Genomic DNA, 27,680 nt, shown 5'->3' with positions numbered 1-27,680 from the left:
GGGTTGTGCCCAATGGCAGTGCCAGGAAACAATCCCATGGATACACTGTGCAGGCTCAGCATCGGACATTGGTTAAAATCCCTGGAAATTTACTGAAGGACCACAGTTAAGAAATGATGTTCCACCCATGTCACACATGTACCTTGCAGGCAAAGCTACTGTCACCAAGAGTTGTGATAGTGTACTGTTCCTACATAACTTAATATCCATTTGTTGACAGCCCCTACCTTATGTGTGCCCCTGTAGCATACTTCCTGTTATGCATGGTGTTACTGTGGTGTCTGGGCTAGGTATTAGCACCTTACCCACTTGATAGAACAATATATGTAGTAGTGCATGGATCTAGACCTTTAGGAGTCACATGGCCGCAAATTGCTTGTCATGGATATGTGAGATGGTGACAGTAGACCCTCTTACGTCACAAACTATGTTGTTACCATACTTGACACCTTTGTGTTACTTACCTGCTCACTGAGGTTTGAGTCAAATTCCAATGGTGTATGTAGTGGAGAATGAGTAGTCCAAGGAGAATCAGTTCCAAAGTAATTTATCTGTGCTATTTACAATGTAATGTTTATAGTATAGTGCCTATGTGTAGAAGTTCTCAACAATGTGGAGTCTCCTACGAACTCCTGCAGCAGTGCTCTGTTGTCCCCACTCCACATTATCTGCTCCATTGTCATCCTCTTCCTCGTTGGGGACATCAACCTGTTCATCCTAGAGTATATTTTTTCTGACACAGATGTTGTTGAGTATTGCACATGCCAGAATTATCTTGCAAACACGTGGTGGTGCATACAAAAGCTTCCTCCTGTCAGGGCCAGGCACCTGAACCTGGATTTCAGAAGTTCAAATGTCCTCTCCACCACATTGCAAGTTTTCCTGTGTCCCTCATTATAGGCCAGCTCTTCCACTGTTGTGGGATTGGAAAATTGGGTCATCACCCACGGTTGTATGCCGTACCCTTGATCAGCTGCAAAGGATAGAAAGAAGATGTGTTGGTAAGTGTTGATAGTGGTTTTTAGTTGGAGTGGTGACAGAGACTTGCTTGTGGCATGGTGTATGTTCCTGTTTTTTTTAAATGGTTTCATTGGACTGTGTTGATGGACATGACAATCTTGGATAGCAGCTCAAGGGCCTGGGAATTTTTATGTTGATCCCAAAATGGTGGTTATAATTTAGGTAAATGTGTTGTGTGGTCCATATTTGAAGGAGTGTTCTCTTGTTAGATGGAACCTACCACCTCCTAGCACCACAATGGTATCAGATGTTAAAACATCATAGTTGTCCTACAAAGCCAGACTGTGCCGTCCATGTTACCATGTAACACTACACAAGAAGTGTGACACTTTGTGACCCTTTGTGACAGATGATGGTTGTGCCCGCCATCAAGTGTACAAGAGTGTGTATCACACATTTGTAGGATGATGTCATTTGGCGCAGTAGTATCTCAAAGCTTCCAATACATGATTTCTGACAGATACTTTCTACACATACACAGTGCAGGCTTTGGGAGGTGGCACAGCTATTTTTCACATGGGCCCCTTAGTACGGTGCATGTAAAGTCAGGTATGTCCGCTATACTCCCAACGAGTCCTACTATGACATTCATGATTGTTAGAGTTTTTTCACAGACTCAGCACCATGGTGGACCGTTTCTGGTATTTGCAACAGACATGGGAGGTCATTACGACCTCGGCGGTCTTTACAAAAGACCGCCGAGGCCGCGGGAGACAGAATACCGCCATTGCCAGCGGTATTTCTGTCTCCCTATTATGACATTTCCGCTGGGCCAGCGGACGGTAACAGTGTTACCGTCCGCTGGCCCAGCGGAAATGTCACATAAACATTGCTGCCGGCTCGTAATAGAGCCGGCGGCAATGCTGATGTGCAGCGGGTGCAGTAGCACCCGTTGCGCATTTCACTGCCCGAAATTTGGGCAGTGAAATGCACGACGGGGCTATGCCTGGGGGCCCCTGCACTGCCCATGCCAAGTGCATGGGCAGTGCAGGGGCCCCCAGGGGCACCCCAAGTCCCCTTACCGCCAGCCTTTCTATGGTAGTGTGTACCGCCATGGACAGGCCAGCGGTCGGGGACTCATAATCCCCAGGGCAGCAGTGCTTGCACCGCTGCCCTGGGGATTATGACCGCCAGGTGGAATCCTGGTGGGAAAGTGGAGGGGCCGGCGGTATGGCTGTGGCAATTCCGCCACGGCCATAATTGCTGGCGGAACACCGCCAGCCTGTTGGCGGTGTTACCGCCAACATACCGCCGCCCTCCAGGGTCGTAATGACCCCCATGGTGTTGTTAAGAGGCATTAGGGGTGCATGTGAGTTGGCACTGGAGTAGATGCTGTCCCATTTCTCATGATTCAACCCCATGATTTTCAATGGCAGATATTTTACTATACATATGTGTGTGACACAATGCCGCAGAGAGGTGTATGTGCACTCTACCAGTATGTCAGGTATATGTAGATGATATGTATTTGGTTATGGCACCACTTGGGTGGCACTTGATTTAGGTTCTGCCAGAGGTTTGCACGCCATGGTTTACGTGGGACTGTGCCTATGTGTGACTTCCTCAAAATTACCATAGACTATGCCACTGACATGCCTGTGCGTTTATTTGTTTGGTGTGATGTGTGTGTGATCTGTATTTAGGTGTCAACCTGTGGACACTTGTAGTGGTTTGTGAGCAGCTTCTGTATGCAAAGGGGACTTGCCTCCACTTGGGGTATGTGTTTGTGACATATAATGTATGCAGTGTTTTGTGACATGTTGTATATGTGTTGTTGCCTGTACATCTCTGTGGCCCTGGCCATGTGTATTTTGTGGTGTGTTTGTCTTGTTTGTCCTAGATGGATGGTGTGTTGTGTATAATGATTAGTATAGTGGCTTACCTTTGAGTAGCCCATTGCCATATTGGCCACCCTGGAACCGCTCGTTGATGGTACAGTGGTGAAAGATGTATGCATCATGGACGCTGCCAGGATATTTCGCAAGGATGTTGGTGAAGAACACACGGTGGTCCATGATGGCCTGCACATTCATAAAATGTGTGTGCTTGTGGTTCCTATATAGGTATTCCGTTGCTGCAGGTGTCACCAGTTGCACATGGGTACAGTCCATTGCACCCAGAATATGCAGAAACTCAGCAATTTGATAGAAACCTTGCTTGGTCTCCTGCTGCAGATGCTAGGTGTTTGGGAAGCAGATGTTGTGGGGTGTGAGGTGTAGGATTGCGTTCAGGACCTTTGGTAGAAAGACAAAGAAGGATGACTGGGAGATTCCAGCCACTTGTGCACCCGTAATCTGGAATGATCCAGAAGCCATCATATGGAGGACAGCGAGGAGTTTTGTCATGGGTGGAATGTTATAGGGAGTTTGCACTCTTGCTGTGATGAATAGCGCAATATGGTGCAGCAGCCATACAATGGACTCTCAGTTGAGTACATCTGGACCACATCTTACTCCCTCATTCCAAATATGGTTGTGCGTTGTCTGTACATCCTCTCATCCTCTCCCTCTATCTGCACTGCCTTTTTGGCTGCTGTGGTGGGGTTTGGTGTTGCTGCGGTGGTGGAGGGATCTGCTGTCTTCACAGATATCTGCGGCGTGTACCAAGCTGGAGCAGTATCACTTCCATGTTGCCCTGGGTGTTTCCAAAGCCCCTTCTGTGTGTTTTCCTTGAGAGGTGGTGTATGAGCCTCTTTCTAACACCTGGTCTGAGCAGGCATTAAAATTTGACGCTAATTGGACTTAGCGCCATTTTTGGAGTCTGCTTCCTTAGTTAGTGTTATTTTTGCGTCTGGAGGTAAATATGGCGCTAAGGGGTTAGCGTTGTGTTTAGGACAGGAATGCCTATCTTGTATCTCATTGACACCAGGTGGTTTCACCCATCCTAAACATGGCGCTAACTCCAATATTTTGATGCTAGATAGTTCTAGAGTCAAAATATAGATATGGAGTTAGGTTAGCTCCATTTTAGCTCCAAAATAAATGGTTCTTAAGCAACGCTAACCATCCATAAATATGGGGGGTTGTCTCTCAGAAGTGTTCCCATCTTCAGTTTTGCACAGGTTTATTAAAAAACGGAATACATACTGCATATCGACCTAAAGTAAGATTTTGCAATAATATGAACTTACAATTTATTTCTTAATGTCTATTCCACAAAGCAGAAGAAATTACTACAAAAACCTGGTCTTTGAAAACATTCAGATGAACTCTGTCTATATAATTTCTTCTTAGACCAACACCATTCAATAGTCGTACATTGTCTTCAGAATCACAACGAGAAATATAATCTTTATTTGTAATACATTTTTCACATCAAACTAACTTCTGTTTCCAGAAAAACGGCTACGTTCCAGGCACTCAAACACTTTGACATAATAATCTCTGAAAGACTTCAAAGAGTTAAAAAAAACACAGGACTTAACATTCGATCCAATTATAAAGTGACCCTAAGGATGAATGGACTGAGATGACTACACTTCGAATATCTTTTGAAGGGGGTTCTTGTTCTTTACTACCTATTTAAAAACTACTTTATTGGTGAGGGTGAAATTCAAGTTAGCCATCTTCCTTATAGGTCTACTCCAATAAGCTGTATGGTGAAATCATGAGCTCCGTTTTACGCTTAAGGGTTTTAAACGGTTCCATGTTAAGGGATCACGAAACTAAATGTTTTCCTTGGGCAGGGTGGTGATGTGTAAAAGAGTGAATGTGTGTGTACAGTCGACTTCCCGGATGCTGTGTTTACGTTAAAACACACTAATCATTTTATCTTTTTGGCAGATCTTGTGCTTTCTTCCGCAGGAGACCTGTGTCGCAACTATCCTACATGACTTTTGCTTGTTGTTATACTCTTTTGGGTGATTAGGGACAACCCAAAATGTTGCTCCTTTTGCCAATAGTTGTTACTGTCCCAATGAAAAGTAAATAACTTTACTCCAGAATTTTACCTGAACCTCAGTGCGGAGATTGCCCACTGTTTCTCTCTTGTAAATCTGTGTAGCATGTTATAGTTTATCTCCGTACTTTGCCGTAATTTCATGTGAAATATACACGACAGTGCATGGGTGCATGTGAGGAAGGGTACCATGTTGAAATCCTGCCTAGATGTCAGCATCCCAAGGGTTGCAGAGTGGTCCATAGTCATTAGTGGTAACAAGGACTCTTGTCTACAGTTCTCCATGCTGTCCCTCTGCATTCTAGAATTTGTTTGTGAAGCCAAGTAAATGTGTTTATAGCTTGAAACATGATCTTGAAGGAGAGGTACAGATCTTTTGTTGAGTCAGCTCCAGCAGGCATGCCTGTAAAGCAGCTAAAGTAACCCTTACACAAATTAATGAATCCCCTGAAGAGATGACCTGCCTGCCTAACCTCCCCTCCCCCCCTCCCCCCCCCCCCATTCCCTGTGGGTTGTGTTACTCCGCACAATATAGGAAGTGGAGGAACAGCTGTACCTGTACCTGGCTGCACTGGGCGATGTTTCACCTTGAAACAATACATTTTAAAGTAATTTTTTCCACCAAACAGGTTTTTTATTTTTTAAATTTGAGACTGATGTGTGTCTACTGGCCCGGACTGGACATCACAGCAGCAGTCTAGTGCAGCATAAACTGTGTTAACCTTACACTTAAAGGAGCTATGCATACAACCCCTGGCGGAGGGCAGGGACCAGAGACAGAATTCCTGACTGTATTTTACAATACCCAAAAGACAGAGGAAGAAACTCTGCTTCCACTGAAGGACACAGTAAAAGGAGTTTGTAAGGATGCCAGTTTATGGAGATGTGGGAGTAGCAAGACGATCTTGCCTTACTGAACAGCGACAGCAAAACACATCTCCAATCAATAACTATATCGGTTGACAATGTAGAGGACTGCACCGCTACTGTCCATTCTAATGACCATCAAAATAATTAATCCCAAAACCATCAATGTTCCCTATTAAACAAGTGAAAAGGCAACAAGTGCACATTGTATAGAAGAGAGCAGTGACAGCACATTGTCGTTTTTAGACTCTCGAGAACTTTCTGACACTTTCTCCCAGAGTTCAATCAAGAACTTACTAGAGTTCACCTGCCACAGCATCTACTTTGAGTGGGAGAAGCCTAAAAAAGCGACGTTTGTCACCTGCTACTTGCAGTCCACTTGGGATCATTATCAAAGCTAGAGCTAGCCCTCATTCTGGATTTGCACGTGTGGAATTGTGTCACCTGTGAGGGCAGTGGCTTAAATACACATTCCTTTTCTCATGTTTCAATTGAGAAATGTGAATAATAAGCTGTATAGCTAGTGAGAAGTGAAAAAACTTTCTTATTCACAAGCACAGTAGTTCTTCCGAGACATTTTCTTCTTTCACACCACTGCAGCAGTTTAACACTTTATTTGATACCTCTTTAACTTCTGAAACTTTGAGACATTTGCTGGAGCTAGTTAGAACTTTGCAATGGTTTCATAATTGAGCTTGCTGCTAACTCCATTAGAGAGATTTTTCACATCCTGAAGGATATTACTGAACCTAAGTCGGGAGGCTCTGCCCTTGAAGCCTCATTCAAACACAGTAATACGTTGGTTATATATTTTTCCATGTAAAGGTACTGCATATTTACTCCTCCTTTCCTAAAGGTACAATTAATGAAGAGCCCCCAAGTAAAGAGCCCTTACCTGCACTAAAGAAAGGGACTCTTTTAGCCTTTCGTGAACTAACTGTTAGCATTCTCTCAGTTCTTCTCTCAATAGTAAAATCAGGATCTCCCCTTGACCCTGCCCCTTTACAGATCCTACATCAGGGCCTAGACAGCATTGCCCCCATTCTGGTCCACCTGCTGAATCTTTCTCTTACTCTGGGGGAAGTTACCCCACAATGGAAGCATGCTGTGGTCAAATCTTCAGTTAAAAAACCTGGACTAGACTCTTGCTGCCTGTGCAATTACAGACCAATGTCTTTGTTACTCTGTCTATCAAAGCTCCAGAAAAAAACATGTTAACAAACATCCCTTTGCATTCTTTGAGGACAATGATATCCTCCACCCCACACAAATGAGGTTTCGACCTCAGCATAGCACTGATACAGCACTGCCCACCGTAGTTGAGGAACTTAGATCTCTTCTGGACCGTGGCAGCCCAGCTGATGTTTTTCTAATAGACTTAAGCACGGTCTTCAACACAGTAGATCATTCCACCATGATCAGCCTAATTTCCAAAGTGGGCATCATCCGCCCCCCTTAAAATGGCTCTCTTCCTTTCTTTAAAACAAAACATTCCAGGTCTTAGATCATTCCTGGTACTCTGACAGTGTCCCCCCTAAGTTGAGGGGTGCTGCATGGCCCTTCCCTCAGCCCCACTCTTTTTAATCTTTTCATATTTCCTCTAGCTTACATAGTACATTTGTTTGGGTTGTCATTGGTCTCCTATGCCAATGGCACCTAAATGGTGATATCCATCTCCCTCAATCTCATCTCTAACCATTGTAACTTGGTCACCTGCCTTGAGGTAGTGTCCATTCGGATGGTCAGATGCAAGCTCAAGCTTAATACTGATAAAAACTGAGGTTGGCATACTGGGTAGCAACCTCAGTATGGTAGTCCCAAATCCACTATCTGACTGTCTGGAAAAACTCAGACACTCTAGCCCCAAACACTTAATAAAAAGTCTTGGAATGTGACTAGACTCCAATAACACTATGGACCACCAAGTGAAAAAACTTGCAGCAATCTGTTTTGGCATCCTCAGGCTACTAAGAAAGGCCTTAAACCTTTCCCCCTACCTAGCATGAAGAATAATTGTCCAGGCCCTCATCATTTTCCCCCTTGATTATGGCAATGTCATCTATCTCAACTCTCCTCAATATGTGATAAAAAGGCTACAGATTATACTGAATGCCACAGCCAAGCTACATATGAACCCTGCAGGGCATCATTCTTCAAGAAAGGTGTTGCATGCTCACTATTGGCTTCCTGAAGAGCAATGGATCCAATTTAAGGCCTTATGCATTCTAAATAAATCACATCACAACAGAGGCCCCGCTTTGTTAAGATTGCTTACTATTCCCTAAATCCCTAGACGATGTCTAAGATCCTCTTCTTCTCACATTCTTCAAGTTCCTAAAGTGAGAAAATCCTGGTTCGGGGGGCACTCTTTTTTCCACCAAGTCCCCAAACTTCAGAATACTCTTCCTCTCGAGCTGCCTCTTGTACCTCACGGTTTCTCCTTCCGTAAGACCTTGAAAACCTGGCTCCATTCAAATGAACTTTTACCGGTTAGTTGACACTTTGAAACTGTTCTAGCACTTGGAGGCCTCCGGGTAGTTATGCATTATATAAAATCTCAGAATAAAATATTGAAAAAATTGCGAAGTTTCCCGTTTTAACAAACGTTAAAATGGAGAACTTTGAAAAAGTTGGTCTTTATTGTCCAAACATTTTGGTTCGAATGGTAAAATTCCCACTTCAGTGAAGAAAGCTCCACACTTTAATATATGATATTTAACACTTTAAGGAGAAAGAGAATTAGAAGGGTCAATGGTAGGTGTAGAAAGAAGAAGAGCACACCAACCCTGTTCTCATACTTGATGTGGTATACCATATGGGCCAAATTTGCAGAGGACACAGAAAAAGCAACAACTTTTAGGAGGATAGGGTATGTGCAATCTCATAGAGTTGATGTTTTATAAATTACAGCTAGGGTAGAGTGGGATGCTGCTAATCTGTTAATTTCTGAGACAGGCATCTGAATGGTAGAGGTGGGAGAAACTCAGAATACATAACACTATGAAGTACTGAATAGAGAGTACATTCTCCTGTGAGTGCAAGTCAGTGGTTTTCTTCCCACGTCCCCTTCTCCTGAGCTCTTCACACAATTCTTCTTATGTTCAGTCACTTTTGTCAAAACTATAGAGTAGAGATGTGAAAAACAATCAGCCTTGTGTGTCTTCTGTGGAGAATAGGTACCTTGACAGATTATGCTGCTTGTAGAGAACCTACCCCTTTCAGTTACAGTCTACATTAAAGCAATCGTGTCTTGCCATGAGTGGGCTGGTAACGCTCAGTTCGCCAAGACAGGGAGGAGACGATTTTTTAAAAAAATGTAACGCAATGCAGGAATCAAAGTTGCTGTGCTGAGGTGCGCTAAGGAGAGGGCAGACCAAAGTCATATTTATTAAATATGTTACGCTGTTGCTCTCTTCCCTCGTAGTGAGGCACACGTGGATTGATTGCCCAGCACGAAACACATATTGTTGCATCTTCCACTATAAAAATGCTATGCTTAGACAAATGTTAATGCATTTCACAAACTGGGTGTCTAATGTAGAATGAATCACACACAAGGGTGTAAAATGGTAGAGAAACAAATCCGTTTTTCCTATTTCATGCCTTTCTTGAGAAGGCATTGTCTTTTCACGCAAAGCCAGGTCCGACATTTTTCGTAGCTCCAGCTTGGTGAAAATCCTTGCGTCGCAGCAATAGAATGCCCAATTACCATCAATCAAATGACCCTTCGATGCACAGCAGAGCAAAGCACTATTTTGTGCTACTTTCAGGGCTACGATCCAGATAAAAAAAAAAAATGCCCTGGGAAGTAAATGCTTTATGAAGACTTGTACCGTTGTTCACAAATTTGCATCATTGTGCAGCAGTGGAAGAGCCTGATAAATCTGTCCCAGAGATTTCAGCTGTCACATTAGTGCTTTCCTCCATGAGTTGCCTCCAATGGCAGCATGTGTCACCTTGCTTCAGCTGTATGGAAACTTCATCTGGGACAGATCATCATGTGCATCCTTGTGTGTCTGCACCCTGGATTTTCAGCTGCTGCTTCTGTGCCCACTATCCATCTGAGCACACAAGATCCTTTGTGGGGCACCCTGCATTGACTCTGATTCATCTGCATCAATTGATCAGGTGGACCTATGTTCTCCAACCTGAATTGGCATACAGCTTCCATTACTAATGACTGTGTGAGCCCCTGTGCTCCATCTTTCCCTTGCCACCACCTCTTTTGCAAGTGATTAAAAGGTGAGCTCATATGCTACATCCTGCATTTCACATCATTTTGTATGTACCCTATGGACATGTGAGGCGTGTGCTGCACCCTCCATTTGCCACCTTTTTTACTCTCAAGATTGTGGGTGCATGTGTGGAAAAAAGGCTGAAGGAGGTAAGGCTGTTGTGTACGTGGCTTCACCATAATTCCACTTCCCCTGATCAGTTGGATCATAACATCAATGGACAGAAGAAAATAATTTGGATGAGGTACACATAAAATAGAATCATAGATAGTTAGTTGTTAAACAGATGGAGTTTTCTTCTCTAAGTTTTCCCTTGAATTAGCACTGAAATTGAAGAAATATAAAGTTATACATTAAAAACACAAAATATAATTAAATACATAACATAACAGTCAGTTGCAAAATTTCCATATTTATTTACTAAGTAAATATTTTATTAGCATGAAAAAATTATTTATAATGAAAACATTGGTTTATACTTCAAATAACTTCCGCTCCTATTCTTCAGCAAACCCATCAAAGCACTACTAAAGTTTATATTGCCAATCAAATGAAAAAATATAATTACACATCGAAAATTACAAATTATACTAAAACAATTATATTAATGATACTTACAGCTAAAAGTAATAATATGTTAAGTGGTATATATTAAAATGTTAAAACAGTTAATACAAGTATATTAATGTAAACAATATGATATACAACTGTATTTTTTTACAACAATATTAATTAAAAACGGTCTTTTTACCTTCTAAATTTGGTTCCTTGATTTTTTTGTATGGAAAATATTTTTGACACAGTACTTATGCAACCCAGTATGTCTGACAAAATGTTCTTGTCATCTTGTCATTCACCAAAAACTTTACATGGTGCATTTGAAATGACACCAAACATTAATTAAGTAAAAAAATAAGAAAACATAACACCAATTTCAATCCAAGTCAGCAAGATAGTGACCTTTGAATAGGAACATGTGCTCAAAGTTGAAGAGCATGGCATATAGGGAGCAAAAGCTAGTGACTGAAACAAAAGTTGTTACATGAGAAATATTGTAATGCAAACTGAACATTATTCAATGGACTTGTTCAAGTATGACCCAAAAGTGTTCCCATCTATGGCTTTGAGCAGGGATGGAGCACATTCAGGGAAACACTGAGGCGTGCAAATTTATATCATAATCAGTGTATTGTAGGTAAGTACATCAGAATTTTTATACCGCAGGAAAATGCACCAAGGGTAATTTCTAGTATCTTTATATCACTGCACTTTATATTGCAGATAAGTAATTATGACTATGTATATTTTCTACTTCTAAATATCTTTTACAACTAACATCAGCTTTCTTGCTGTGTTTAATTTTTACACTAGAGATTTTTTTTAGGATTGCAAACATGCTCTCTCTTTCATATGAAAGAGCTATGTATATAAATATGGTTAGAAAGAGCTCATCTAAGCTGAGATGTAACGCTACCATCATGATGCAAAGGAAAAAATAATGTGTTTTCTGTGATTCAATCTACTACAATTTAAATACATGTGATGTAATGACTGACATTCAAAAATTGATGGTAGTTGTGATTAAAAAATTCTATCGATTCTACTTTTAGAAATTATGGTTGTCAAAAAGTCTCACCCAGCCAAGGCTTGAAGATTTAGACAGGAACAGTTCCACAAGGTTGCAGAATTGAATGCTCTGGGAAGGACTAATGCCTAGGTCCTAACATTCCAGTTGGTACTTTGGGCATGATGTAGGAAATTCCAACTTTGCGAGTCGCAAATTGCGAGTCGCAAAGCCGGATGTAGGATGGTGTCCCTGACACCATCTGCGAGTCGCAAGGGGGTCGCAAAGGCCCACCTCATTAACATTAATGAGGTGGGTCGCAATTTGCAACCCCTTGCAAGTCGCAGCACTCACAGGGATGGTGGCCTGCTGGAGACAGCAGACCACCATGTCTGTGACTGCTTTTAAATAAAAAAAAAATTTTTTTTTGTAATGCAGCCCGTTTTCCTAAAAGGAAAACGAGATGCATTACAAACGAAAAAATGAAACGTCAGTTTCATTTTTTCAGAGCATTCACAAAGGGGAAGGGGTCCCATTCCCTTTTGCGAATGGGTTACCACCAGTATGACACTGGTGGTAACTGCAAATTGCTTTGCGACCGCGTTCGCGGTCACAAAGCAATTCTGTATCGCGATGCAACTCGCAAATAGGAAGGAGAACACCTTTTTACCGACTCGCAAAATGGGAATGGGCATCGCGATGTGGCTTTTGCGCCTCGCAAACAGCGATTTTCGCTGTTTGCAAGGCGCAAAAGCCTTGCTACATCTGGCCTTTGTCCCTGTCATGAAGCAACTACATTTTTGAAAGTGTTAACTTTATGAAAATTGTTGAAACGTTTCTATAGTGCTGCAACTTTTTACAGGGTTTTAGGAAAGTTATTTTTGGCACTGGTCCAGACGTTGCACACAACTCTTTTTCAGATCCACAGCAAAATGTTCATCTAAAACTATGTTCCTAGGATTCTTCAACTGTACCAATCAGCTTTGCCCCCAGTCTCTCTTTTTCCTAAGGCACAGGAGATACATTTCACAGCAGCAGGCCAGTGACATATCCAGTTATATCTTGTCTACTGATTTTCTGTCAGGCTAATGCATCTTATTGTGTCCCCAGCACCATGAGGAATCTCCAGATTATGGGCCTAATTACAACTGTGGCGGTCCAAGGACCGGCACATGCGTGGTGATTGGTGGAGCGCAGTGGTTGTGGTGGTCTGACTGCCACATTACAAGGTTAGAGGGCAGCCTTGCTAACCTACTGCTGTCTCCACCAGGATTGGAGATCCCCATGGGCTGACGGCGGTGCAGGTTGGAATCAGCAAGGGTGGCGCTCTACTCATCACTGCCCTGCTGGTTCTCTGCCAGACTTTCATGGTGATTTAACTGCCATGAAAAGGCTGGCAGAGAACAGGTGGAGGGGGCCACAGGTGGGCCCCCACACTGCCCATGCCAGTGGTATGGGCTGTGCAGAAGTCTCCCTACTCAGCAACCTTGTAATTCACACAGTTTACTGTGCAGACAGTGTGCAGTACGAAGGTGCAGGGGGGCAGCATTGCTGCCGGCTCTATTACGAACCAGTGACAATGCTGCTGCCACTTTCCCAGAGGGCGAACTGGCAGAAACCTTGAGTTCCACCGGTCAGCCTAGCAGGAAAGTCTTAATGGGGCCAGCAGTGAGGTTGCCTGCATGGTGGCAACCACCCTGTCAGGAGATTGGTGGATGGGTGTTCCCATCCGCCAAACTAATAATTGGGCCCTAAATACTGAGTATCCATAAGGAAATTGAGCTTCACAAGCTAAACTCCTATGTCCTTAGATGTCAGCAAGAGCTTCTCTAACTTTGCCCTTGGTGCAGTTCTTTAGTTGTAGAGACTCAAGCCAGAGTTAGAGACGAAGGTCTACCCAGTTCCTCAGTCATGCTTATAGGAATTGTTCAAGCAGAAACAAGTGCACCTCCTTTTCTTAAGGCCCAGTAAGTTCTCTACTGTAAGGTGCTAGGACGTGATAGGTTAAATAAGTCTGTGATGGGAGTTAACCAATGAGCTGGTCAAGCAAATCCATACCTTCTCTTTACTGAAGGTTTTCTTCATAGTGTACATTTTTAAGGATAGACTGAATTTGGTCAACCTGTACATAAAACTGTACCGTTTTTCCCAACCACATATTCAGTTATTTGATATTCTTTCTGTATTATGATATTGTAGATGGTCATAGTTGCTGCCTAACTTGCTTTTAGAATCCTGGAAGTTGACATTACACTTGAGAGGATCTGCAGATCTTTAAACAGTGAATAATCTTTGTTTTGGGGAATGCTCTTTTTTACAATAGATTTTAAAAAGTCACTCACTTGTTCCTGTAAATATTGAATGGTGTTTTGCCTTCCATCCTTTACAGACTATTGGTTGACTTATGATTTTAAATTTAAAGCTGTAGAGCAATAAATGGTAGGACATCTTTAAAACTGAGTGAGTTTGCATGTTGATGGGCAAGTTACTTTATCTAGAAAAACTATCAAACTTTCGCAATAAGGAGATTTTGTTTGTTTATTACATAGGTGGATTAAAATGGGACCGGATGCATTGCAATGTATACTGCACAGGGATAAAATGCCATATGAACAGCTGGAATTTGGAGTAGTATAAATGAATACTACTAGTGAGGAACAATAGATTGTGGAGTTTTCAAGCTTCAATAAAGACAATACTTAAGGAAAATTTTTCAGATAATCATTTATTAAATAGTGCTTGTAAATATAGAGCAATAACTTGTAACACTTCAGATTCTTTATTCATCTAAAAAAAAGTTAATAAAAATGTTCGCTTGTTGTATTTGCTTTTTTATATAATCTGAATGCCAATGATCTATGTATATAGCAAAATTCAATATAGTCACACATTCACCTGACATGTGCTATTGTTACAGTGGCCTCGGATCAGTAGAATACCTGTGCAACAATCTGTGGAGAAGCTGTGATCCTGGGAGCAAAAAAATCTAAAAATAAACAGGGTGAACACTACGATTATTGATAAGAGGCTAGGGGCCAGATGTAGCAAAAAGAAAATTTGCGAGTTGCAAATTGCGAGTCCATGCGACTCGCAATTTGCAACTCGCAAATTGGTATGCAGTACAGTGTCTCAGACACCGTCTGCGAGTCGCTATGGGGTCGCAATGACCCACCTCATTAATATTAATGAGGTGGGTCGCAAATTGCGGCCCCATAGCGAGTCTAGGCACTCGCAAACATGGAGGCCTGCTGTCGTCAGCAGACCTCCATGTTCGTGACTGCTTTCTCAATAAAGCAGTTTTATTTTTTAAGTGTAGCCCATTTTCCTTAAAGGAAAACGAGCTGCACTTAAAAAAAAATGAAACCTTTAGTTTCGGTATTTTTTCAGGGCAGGTAGTGGTCCCTTGGACCACTACCTGCCCTGAAAAAATAGTATTGGGTCCATTCGCAAAGGGGAAGGGGTCTCATGGGGACCCCTTCCAATTTGCGAGTGGGTTACCATCCACTTGAAGTGGATGGTAACTGGGACACCCTTTGCGACCGCATATGCGGTCGCAAATGGTATTGCATGCCACTCCGAATTGCAAATAGGAAGGGAACACCCCTTCCTATTTGCGATTCTGAAATGCATATTGCGAGTCGGTCCCGACTCGCAATATGCATTTCTGCATAGCAAAGAGGCATTTGCGCCTCGCAAACGGCGATTTTCGCCGTTTGCAACGCGCAAATCCTTTGCTACATCTGGCCCTTGGTGTGTTGCTTTGTGTGGGCACCTCTCTTGGAAATGCAACAGTTTTCATGCATTAATGTTCTTTACTTTGGATAATTTCATGTCATAGTCTAAAGAACAGAGCCTTTGAGATTAAAGAAAGCACAGTTCCAGATGTTCCAGAAAAGAAATGATGGAAGCCACAGTGCCATTTGGGCTCACCCTCTTTGCTTAAAATTACAGTGTATTCTATTTTCAACAAAGAAAGTTCTATGGTATAACGTTGTGACCAAAGCAAATTCCTTTTGGAACTGTAAAAATATGATGCATGAAAAAGTTAAGATGGTATGACCCACAACATGCTAAATTTGGTCAGCTAACATAATTTTTGAATGTTCTGATAGATTCCATGCTGCCAGATTCAACTTGACCTCCATGGCCAGAATTTGATTCTGCCCATGTGGTTTCTCCACAATCTGAGGGAAGACTAGGAGTGACACTGTGCTGCTAATTTAAATTTTGGGCATGCATGAAGCAGTTTGGCTAAACATTTGTTGAAATTTGGGGAGAGCGCCTTTGTGCTTAAGATTCTTTCATTTAAAGTTCTGTCACCCTCTGCAGCACAGTGTCAATTTTGGTGTAAAGCTATTTATGGCCTTGTTGCATACATTGTAGCAGGATAAGCCTGGAGTGCTTGTAATTGATTTGTTTTGTTCGTAGAAGCCAAAAGGTGGTAACATAATTGCTTTGTTGGACAGATGCATGGGGAAGACTAGTGTGTACTTGCAGAAGTTTAGTTAGGGCCTGATTTAGAGTTTGAAGGATGGGTTACTCCATCACAAATGTGACAGATATCCTACTCACTGTATTACAATCTCCATACACTATAACGGGATCATAATATGGAAGATGGGATATCCATCATGATTGTGACAGAGTACACCCCCGTCAAACTCCAAATCAGGCCCTTAGGGTCTGATTACAACTTTGGTGGTCCCACCATAGGACCGCGAAAGCCACGGGCAGGCCGCTACCACCATGGCATGGTGTCCCCCCGAACATATTTCACTGTTCCGGCTGGGCTGAGAAGCCAGAACACTGTATTATGAAGTTCCCACCAGGCTGCCTGGCGGGAACAGTGCTACAGTACTGGCCTTGGCTCCCCTAAGGGAACTGAGGCCAATACCGTAGCACTCCAGCACCAAAGGCATGGACAGTGCATGGGCCCCTCTGTCACTCCCTGCAATGGCTTTCCGCCAGCCTTTCCATGTCGGGGTGACTGCCATGGAAAGGCTGCAGAAAGTGGAGTTCTAATCAGCTAGATGGCGCTGACTTAAACACCGCCCTGGCTGATTTCAACTCTGGCCGGCGTCAACGTGTCAGGAACCATGCTCCTGTCAGAGACGGCAGTCCCCTGGCGGGTCCACCCGCCAAGGATTTAATGTGGCAGTCGGACTACCACAGTTGCGATGTTCTGACAGTCACCATGAGGCTGGGGGTCCTTGGACTGTCAGCCTCACAATGAGGCCCTCACTTTGGATCTAAAGCTTTGCTTATCTGTACTAAACCATTGCTAAGGATACTAGCATTTGAGGCTTTGTAAAAGCAAGGTAATGATTAACAGCATATTATTTGAATTGGCTTTCATTTCAAATATGGTTTTGTGGGTGTTTTTCTGCACAAAGACAATATTATTTTATACTAAACAGTGTTTGATTTCTGTGAATTGCAATTGGAGGGGCACTGGCAAAGTTCTTATAGGAAGTAACCATCCATATATGCAGCTCCAATGGGATCCTTTATTCTCTTCAATATAAAAGACAACAAACAAAGTGTTTTGTTCACCACCTGTGACTTTCCTCAGGGCATTTTATTTGCATCGAAGGTTGAAGTTTCTCATTACACCGCCTGCAAGTTTTCAACCGCATACATCCCATTGCATTATAAATTATCCTGTATTACATATTTCAAATAATACCACTTAATATTATACTTGGTAGGTAAGTGTGATCATATGTCCTATTCAAGTTATAGATAAATCTCACATTTTTAGCCCAAGTTGAAGAACATCCAAACCACCTCTCCACAGAAATCTCTGCGTGTAGGTATATAAATACATACATTTTTTAATCCTAAGGCACCATCAGCACTATACAACAAGAGGTAACAAAAATCACCTCAAGTAGAAGCACATGACATAATTAAAGATAACAGTGAAATTTGTTCTCCGTATTGTGTCCCATCTTAACACACGGAGATGAATGATCCAACCCACTTCATTTTGTTTCAACACTAGCTCCCTATCACTACCTCTAGAATTCTGAGGTACATGATCGATTCCATGGAACCAAATTTCAGCTTTACCGGCATGCTGTTCCACCATATGTGCAGTCATGGGGTACCTATCATCCCTGCTCTGTGTTGCACGCATATGTTCTTGTATCCATGCGTTTAAGGGTCTTATTATGCTGCTAACAGATATGAGGCCACATCCACAGCCAATGGCATAGGTTACAAATTTGGTTTTACAATTTATATAATGTCGAAAGTAGTATTCTCGTCCTGTGTTGTAACTAAATTGTTGGATCTTATTTTTACCATACTCACACATGTTGCTATCGCTACGGGTGTAAAACCCCTCATTCCATTCACACAACCATGTGTGGGCAACTCCATTGTCTGTTATATAATGAGGACATTGCAAATCCCTTATCGTTCTACCTCTACGATATTTTACCCTGGGTTTGGAACTGATATTATCCTCTATCCCTGGTATATCAGATAACAACTGCCAATAGTTCCACAAGAATTTATGAATGTCATTACTTCTTTTAGTATGTTGGGTGGTAAATACCAAAGTGTTATCAAACTTGTCTCTGTTCCTTTGACTCTTGTCCAAAGTACTAGTCCTAGACAGCCTCTGTATTCTATCCTCTGCTTTTTGTAAAATTCTGTGTTCGTAACCCCTCGCTGAGAAATGTTGCTTAACTAGATGCATGTGTTGGAGATATTTTTCAGTTTCACTACAATTATGTTGAACGCACACCATTTCCCCATATGGAATGTTGGTAATCATAGACTCGGGGTGGGTGCTAGTCAGATGCAGAAAACTATTGCAAGCAGCAGCCTTTCTAAATAGGGGGCTGTGAAACCTTCCATGTTTGATATAATACTGGAGATCTAGGAAGTCTATCCTCTCTTTGCTACAGGCCATAGTTAGACTTACATTATAGGATTGGCATTTGGATAATCCACCTGGTCTATCAATTGGTCAGTTGTCCCCTTCCAAAGCAACATAAAATCATTGATATATTGTCTCCCAAAGACAATATGACCCATCCACCCAGAAGCACCTTTTCCCCGGGCATGCTCCCTTTCCCATCAGCCCATAAAGAGGTCAGCGTATGAGGGAGTAAACCTGGAAACGAACGCAGTCCCTTGCTTTTGGTGATACCAGAGACCATCATGCAAAAAATAGTTTGTAATTAAAATAATCTCAATAATTCCTGGAATCATTATATTGTGTTCTAACCAGTCTGCCATCTTAGTACACAGGAAGGATTCAACTGCCTGTATGCCAAATGTCCTTTTTATACAAGTGTAAAGGCTTACAACATCCTATGTTACAAACATAAGATCCTGAGACCATACCACATCTTCAAATTTATTCAGGATGTCCTTATTATCCTTGATATAAGATGGCAAGTTATTAGCAAAGGATTGCAAAAATCTATCCACATATGCAGATAGACGTTCAGTAGGGGAGGCCAACCCTGATATTATGAGCCTCCCCAGAGGAAAAGATCCCCCCTCATAGATTTTTTGCAAGATGTAAATGCATGGGAACCAAGGATTTTTAACCTGTAAGTAACTGTAATCATCATCTGAAATCAAGCAACTCTCAGCCCGTGCACTTAGGGCCAGATGTACAAAATTCCTGAATTGAGACTCGCAAATTGCGAGTCAGAGAGAGTTGCAATTTGCGAGTCGCAATTCAGGTTGCAGGTTGGTGTCTCTGACACCATCTGTGACTCGCAATATTAATGAGGTGGGTGGCAATTTGCAACCCCCTTGCAACTCGCAGCACACAGAGGGATGGTGGCCTGCTGGAGACAGCAGACCACCATGTCTGTGACTCCTTTTAAATAAAGCAGTTTTTGTTTTTTGTAATGCAGCCCGTTTTCCTTAAAGGAAAACGAGATACATTACAAAATGAAAAAATGAAACATTTTTTTTCAGTTTTTCAGAGCAGGCAGTGGTTGATAGGACCACTGACTGCTCTGAAAAAGTGTTTTCCATGCCACTCACTAAGGGGAAGGGGTCCCCAGGGGACCCCTTCCCTTTTGCGAATGGGTTACCACCAGTGTGACACTGGTGGTAACTGCGAGTGCTTTGCGACCGCGTTCGTGGTCACAAAGCAAGGCAGCATCGAGCTGCGACTCACATTTAGGAATAGCAACACCCCTTCCTAATTGTGACTTGCAGTCCCATTTTGCGAGTCGGTAACCAGGTTACCGACTCGCAAAACGAGGATTAGGCATCGCAATATGGTTTTTGCACGTCGCAAACAGCGAAATTCGCTGTTTGCGACGTGCAAAAACTTTCCTACATCTGGCTCTAAGTCTCATATTAATGTGTGAAGCAACCTCTTTCATAGGGTTATATGTTATCAATTCATAGCAATCAGTATCACCTAACTGTGTATCAATCTCCTGTAGGTAATCTGTTTTGTTCATAATAACCACGTTCCACTCTTGTCTGCTTCCCTTATTACAATAGAATAATTTCCCTCCAAATTCTTCAATGCCGCCCTTTCATTGAAAGTTAGATTATCGGATCCCGGGTGTTTCCCATGATGTCCCTCATATAACTTATACAGATCTTTCATGACCTCATTATGGAAACTGTCTATATTCCAATGTGTTCCTTTCGGTATAAACTGTCAATACATAAGTTTTAAATAATATCCAAACTATCAGCCAATCTCTCCAAAGATATTGTAACTTCATCTGTAATAGAGAGTAACAATTGTAAATCACATAAATCTGATACAGTATATTCCGGTGGAGGCGGTCGTTCGTCTTGTGGAAGAAGTAATCTGGGAGATACATGAAAATTATTTTTTTATTTTAGTACACACACAAATTTGTACTAAACCACAGCCAATTATCACCTACCTGGGTGGGACAAAAACCTAGGCCCATATTTATACTCTGTTTGCGCCAAATTTGCGTCAAAAATTTTGACGCAAATTCGGCACAAACCTTACACCATAGTTATACTATGACGCCTGACCCCGCGAACGTCAAAATTTCTATGTTGCGTCATTTTGTGGATGCAGGAAACCGCCTTGCATTAATGACTTTAAGGCCTATGTGCATTATTTATACTCCCCAGTCATTTTGACACACAGGAGGGGGCGGGCCATAAAAAACAGCGCCCAGCCTGATGTGCGCCGTTTTTGAATGCCTGGGTGAGGGCAGGTATTAAGGGACCTCTGGGCTCATTTCCATGGTCTCTGACCATGGAAGCAGTCCACAAGTGCCCTTCCCTGCCCCCAGGGACACCCCCTGCCGCCCCACCAACCCCTGGAGGACACCCATGGATGGGGGGACCCATCCCAGGTAAGTACAGGTAAGTTAAGGTAAGTATATATATATTTGTTTTTAAGTGGCATATGGGGGCCTAACTTGGGCCCCCCTACATGCCACTATGCCCAATGGCCATGCCCAGGGGACTTCTGTCAGGGGGTGCCCTTCCCTGCCCCCAGGGACACCCCCTGCCGCCCCCACCAACCCCTGGAGGACACCCATGGACGGGGGGACCCATCCCAGGTAAGTACAGGTAAGTTGAGGGAAGTATATAAACATTTTTTTTAAGTGGCATATGGGGGCCTAACTTGGGCCCCCCTACATGCCACTATGCCCAATGGCCATGCCCAGGGGACTTCTGTCAGGGGGTGCCCTTCCCTGCCCCCAGGGACACCCCCTGCCGCCCCCACCAACCCCTGGAGGACACCCATGGACGGGGGGACCCATCCCAGGTAAGTACAGGTAAGTTGAGGGTCAAGACTCCCGTCTTTGCTAAAAAATCACGCAAATCCGGTTAGAGCCATGATTTTTTACTCTGACCTGACTTCCACCATTTTTTGACGTACAACCCCTATTTTCCCCTACGCCGGCACTGCCTAGTTAGAGTCATTTTTTTTACTCTGACCAGCCCGCAGCGCCGGCTAACATCAATCCATAAATAAGGTGCCCGCCTGGTGCGTTGGAATGGCGTTAGCTTGCGGTACATTTTTTGACGCACACCAGTGCCGGCGCTGGTTTGAGTCAAAAAGTTAAAATATGGGCCCTAATCCTTTGCCTACAACACTACGCTCTGGTTCCATTATTGTATAGTTAGACAAATGAACAATGTGTAAATACCCAATTGTATTACTCACATCACCCCCTACCTCAGTCTCAACACCTTTAACCATATCTCTTGCTACATCTTCTTGGACCGTGTTTGAACTCCTGGCCCCTCTTTTTCTTCCACTTGTTTGTAACACTTGGGACAAGAGGACGGTGCCGCTCAAGTATTTGGCTTACTGTTCTGGTTGGACGATAACAGTGTTTGATTTGTGCCCATGTTTATTGTGTATTTGATAATGCGATTTCTATTATAAACAAGAAGTGTCTCCCTTTGCTCTGGTTAATTTGTGGTGTTTCAGTTCCGTATAAAGAGCGATTTAAAAAAATCTAAATAAAATGATTTCTCAAGGAGACATGGTACATAATGAAAACATTGTAGAGTTGGAGGAAAACTTTTCAATGCAGTCTCTGTGACAATTTAGATACCAAGGTATCTAAATAAATTTCCACTTCATGTACATCTATAGCCTCAAACATTGGTTACTCAATGGCATCAGCTTTTTCAAATACCCTCTCGTGCCTGTGGGTTCAAAATTGATTAAAAATAAGCACTTAAGAAAGCATAGTAAAATAGGTGACATGGTGATGGTGGTTTCATTCCGCTAGATGGATTGGATATCAACTCCATCTGATATGGTTCAATGTTAAATCCAAATGGGGATCAATTTAGAAGCCCATTTGTACTCATGCAAGATTCACATATGGATGATGTTTACTATGATATTTACTATTATAATGATGATGTTGTAGTTACAACAAAGAAGGCAAAAATGGACAAACTGCATGGGGTACTACTGGAAACATAGGGCAATGTGTTATTTGAACTTGGATTGATTCAGCATCCCAGTTCATCAGAATGGTTTCTGCCTTCTTTTGTAGATGATTGCATTATAATTTGAAGAAAGACCCACAGTGACAGGGTTACTAGAACAAAACTGAGGGCAGGATGCCTTAGGCTGACAATTTCAGAAATACTGGTTTTGGACTAGAAAATAATCACTTGTTTAAGCAGAGGGGGCACGGACCCCAGGTAATGTCATTAGGAACCTGGTCGTCATGCCTGAAAAAGTATCAGAAGTTTTGTGAGCCCTAGCTAAAATATTCTATGAAGTCAAGAGGCTAAGAGTTTGTGAAAACATTAGATACCCAGGTTCTTTTAAATTGGGCCTCAAGGGCCATCTGCTTCTTGAGAAATGCCAACTCGGTCGTTCATTTGAGACAAGGAAATGTTAGTTCCTAAGGATACATCTTATACTAAAATCATAGTTTGATGTCCTGTGCAGAAATCCCTGTTTGGTGACAGTTATATTAAGGAAGTTAGCACTTATGCACGTTTTTTTTTCCTTCCTGTATAAGACATATACATCACTGATGAAAGTAATTGACCCGGCTTATCCAAGGGATGGCAGATTTAGGGGATGTTTTGTGGTCTACGCAAATTTCTGAAGGCCCTTCTACAATCATCAGTAGGGTTCTCCAAGCCTTTGCTCTTTTTTCAGAGAAGGAGAGAAGAATGCTGTTGCATATATTGAGCCAAGCAAGGGGAAGGGAAGCCAAAGGGAAGAGCTCTTATCCTAGCCTTCACAAAAGTTGGCGGCAGGTAAGACGTGTTGTGTAAGAATTACTTATTATATCACAAGATCCATCGGTGTTTCAGACAGTAATGGGTTTCAGTAGATGTATTTGCTTCTCTTTTTCAAAATAGGGTTCTTGTTCCAATGCATTTATCCAGGGGGAAGCGGAGCTGATTTCTTTGGAGGTATGGCATCTCCTTTGCAAATGGGCAATAGAAAGGTGTAGCAGGCACTCAGAATGTTTTGTCTGTAATATTTTCATGGTGCAGAAGAAGGACAACAAATTCTGTGCAGCTATACATTTCTAAGAACTCAGTCAGTTAATGCTATACAAGAACTTTACGATGAAGAAAATTGTCTGTTTATGGGATATTCCCTTTCCAGGCCATTGGATGATGAGGTGAGATTTAAAGGATGCCAGTGTCCATTTATCAGGGACACACAAAGTACTTCCAGTTCCTTTGGCATTGTCAGATGTACCGATTTCTGCTTTTGGACTCTCTTCAATTCTTTGGTACTTTACTAAGGTATTGAAGCCAGTGGCAGTGTATCTCACATCCAGGCTGTAAGAAATGAAGGGCCTCATTTACAAGTGGCTTGCACCACCCGTGCGTCAATTTTTATTTACCGCACCTGCAGCAAAGTTTGCAGGCCCACATCTACAAGGCACTCAAATCCACTTTGCAAGGCTTTTCATGGTCTTGTAGATATGAACTAAGGCAACGCAGCATAAGTCACTGCATTGCCTTACTTTGCGTAAAAGAGGCATTCCATGGCTGCTTGGTTTCATCAGACCAACTGATCTCCACCCTTGCCCAAGCCCTGCCACCCAACAACACCTACCCCAACACAGCCACCCTCAAACTCAGACAATGGATAGACGACTGCACCAACACCCTCGCCCCAATCAAGAAACCCTCAAACAACAGCACCAGCACCAAAGCTACATGGTTCACCGCCGACCTTGAGACCTTCAAACGGGAGTGCCGAAAACTTGAGAAGAAGTGACACCACGAACAAACAGAGACCAACCACACTGCCCTCAAGAACGCCATCCGCAGGCACCACCAGCTCATCTGGACCACCAAGAGTTACTCCTACAAGGAACGCATCGACTAAAAAGCACACAACAGCAAAGAGCTCTTCAACATCATTAAGGAACTCTCCAAACCCAGGTTCTGCTCCAACGACACCCCAGCTTCGAAAGACCTCTGCGACTCCACCTACTTTCACCCCAAGATCACAGACATCCACGACAGCCTCAACACCCCGACCCCCACGACAGCCGCTGTCACCCCAACCCCGACTCACTGGACCCCAGCCAAACCAACCTCCTGCTATCCTGTACCACATCAACAACAATAATACCATCAAAACCATGAGCACCATTCACTCCGGCTCACCATCCAACCCCTGCCCTCACCATGTCTACAACAAAGCAAGCTCCATCATCTCCCCCCAACTCCGAATGATCATCAACAGCTCCTTCGAGACCGCACCTTCCCGGAAAGCTGGAAGAATGCGGAAGTCAACGCCCTACTAAAGAAACCCAAAGCAGATCTAAGAGATCTCAAGAACTACTGGCCCATCTCCCTGCTCCCTTTCCTGGCGAAGGTCATTGAGAAGATCATCAACGGTCAACTGACCTGCTTCCTTGAAGACAACAACACTCTGGACACGTCTCAATCCGGTTTCCGCAGTAACCACAGCACCAAGACTGCCCTCATTGCCGCCACTGACGACATCAGGACCATGCTAGACAGAGGGGAAACTGCGGCCCTCATCCTCCTAGACCTCTCGGCCACCTTCGACACCGTCTGCCACCACACCCTAGGCACATGCCTACACAACGCCGGGGTCGGCCACAAAACCCTGGACTGGATTACATCCTTCCTCACCGGCAGAACCCAGAGAGTACACCCCCCTCCCTCCCTTCCAATCTGAAGCCACCAAAACCATCTGCGGCGCTCCCCAAGGATCCTCCCTCAGCCCAACCCTCTTAAACATCTACATGGCACCACTCGCCAACATCGTCCGATCACATAACCTCAATATTGTCTCTTACGCCGAAGACATCCAGCTGATCCTCTCACTCACCAAGGACCCTGCCACCTCCAGAATTACCCTCAACAACGGAATGAAGGCCATCGCCGACTGGATGGAGAGCAGTCATCCTCGGCTCCACGCCTCCACCTGGGACAACTCCTGGTGGCCGGCCACCCTAGGAACGGCACTGACGCCCACCAACCACACTCGCAACCTGGGATTCATCCTGGACTCATCGCTCACCATGACCCAGCAAGTCAACGCCGTCTCATCATCCTGCTTCAACACCCTCCACATGCTCCGCAAGATCTTTAGGTGGATCCCCACCGAAACCAGAAAGATGGTTCACCCATTCCCTCGTCAGCAGCTGAGTAGACTACGGCAACGCTCTCTACGTGGGAACCATGGCCAAACTCAAGAAAAGACTGCAACGTATATAAAACGCCTCGGCACGCCTCATTCTCGACATCCCACGCTGCAACCACATCTCAGCCCACCTGAGAGACCCCATCAACAAGAGGATCACCTTCAAGTTCCTCACCCATGCCCACAAAGCACTCCACAACGCCGGCCCAGCTTACCTCAACGAACGACTCACCTTCTACACCCCCAACCATCAACTCTGCTCCACCAACCTTGCCACCTTTCCTTTCCTCGCATCCACAGGACTACAGCCAGTGGCAGATCGTTCTCTCACCTCAACGCCACGACCTGGAACTCCCTCCCCATCCATCTACAACAGACCCGGGACCTGCTGACCTTCAGGAAACTCCTCAAGACCTGGCTGTTCGAGCAGTAGCTTCTCCTCCCCACCCTCAGCACATTGAGACCCTTGCAGGTGAGTAGAATTAATGATTAATTGATTGGTGGGTGTTCCAACACAAAACCCATGGATTTTGATGCTTTCCCAGATTTACAAGATTATGTAAACCTGGAAATGTGTTGAAAAATACCTTTTTTGCCTTGTTTTTTCTTATTATATGTGTGCTGCATTCTGCTGCACAAATAGAAATGGGAAACACCTCTTTTGAATGCTTTGTTTTTGTGCAGGAAGGTGCCCCTTCCTGCACAAAAGCAAACAACCCTACAATGCAGACACACTTGCACTATAGTGCAAGAGTGCCTATGTTGGTGCCAAGGGGGAAAAGGACAGGAAAGCGCCTTATCGCATAGATACAGTGCATTCCTACCCTTTTATTTGATTCCGGGCAGAGCTACATAAATCCTTGCAGTGCTGCCATGTACCAAAAGCTCATAAATGAGGCCCTGCGTTGTTGGTTGACTGGGGTGTGAACCTTGCTCAAGCAACAGCCACAATCCCACAGAAAGTCACTAAGCTAACCTTTGCTTAACCCTGGGTAGCTTGGCATAAAATGTAGTCAAACTTAACTTAGAGGCAATTCGTAAAGTTTTAATTCAACACAATTTCAAAAACAGAGTATATTTTAATAAGTTATTTGACAAAAATCAACAGAAATTCAATAAGTAGAACTGTAGTTATGAATTTAACTAGCTCCTAAAAGGTAAAAGTGCCAACCACTGACATCTGTTACGTTCTGAGAGGGGCCTAGTGATTAGCATATGCAGCGCACAAATAACAACACCACACCTTGCTTATTGTACTCGGGCTTCTGCCTGTTGGCGCCCAGCCAACCGGCATTTTTATTACTTAACCTGATGTCATTGAACAAACCATGCGTCCTTCATTTTACAGGGTAGTTTCCTCTGCGTGTTCCCAACACATGCCGGTGAGACCACCCCTCCACAACCTGGTATGTTCCAGGTCGCAAACATAATATTCCTCCTCAACTTTAAATTGAATTAAAACGAAAAAAAATTATACAAAAAAAATCATTAATTGATGACTTCCAACATGACCTGCAAATGTGACTGCTGGCCCAAAACACTCAGATTATTTTAGTCATAAATTCCACGTACTATCAAACATCGGACTTCAAGGGGTCCAACTACGAACACACATAGGCGGTCATTACAACATTGGCGGTAAAAGCCGCATACCGCTGTGCAGAAGACCGCCAACACACCGCCGCGGCCGCGGAATTCTGCCACAGCTAATATGACCCACATTTCTGAATCTGCCAAAATTCAGACACCCACACAAGTCCACCAAAGGTCAGTGATAAACCAGCGAAAACAAAACCTCCACTGTCACGCCAACAGAAATACGCCCACACTATCACGACACACTAATCCACGCGGCGGTCTTTCAACCGCAGTATTCCATTGGCGGTACACACCGCTGCGCTCAAAATACACACACATTTACAAAACACTACCACATTGGACAATTTGAAATACACACACCTGATACACATACACACACCACTCCCAC

Source organism: Pleurodeles waltl, chromosome 2_2, assembly GCF_031143425.1.
Source record: "Pleurodeles waltl isolate 20211129_DDA chromosome 2_2, aPleWal1.hap1.20221129, whole genome shotgun sequence".
Lineage (NCBI taxonomy): Eukaryota > Metazoa > Chordata > Amphibia > Caudata > Salamandridae > Pleurodeles > Pleurodeles waltl.
This window is presented reverse-complemented; position numbering follows the sequence as displayed.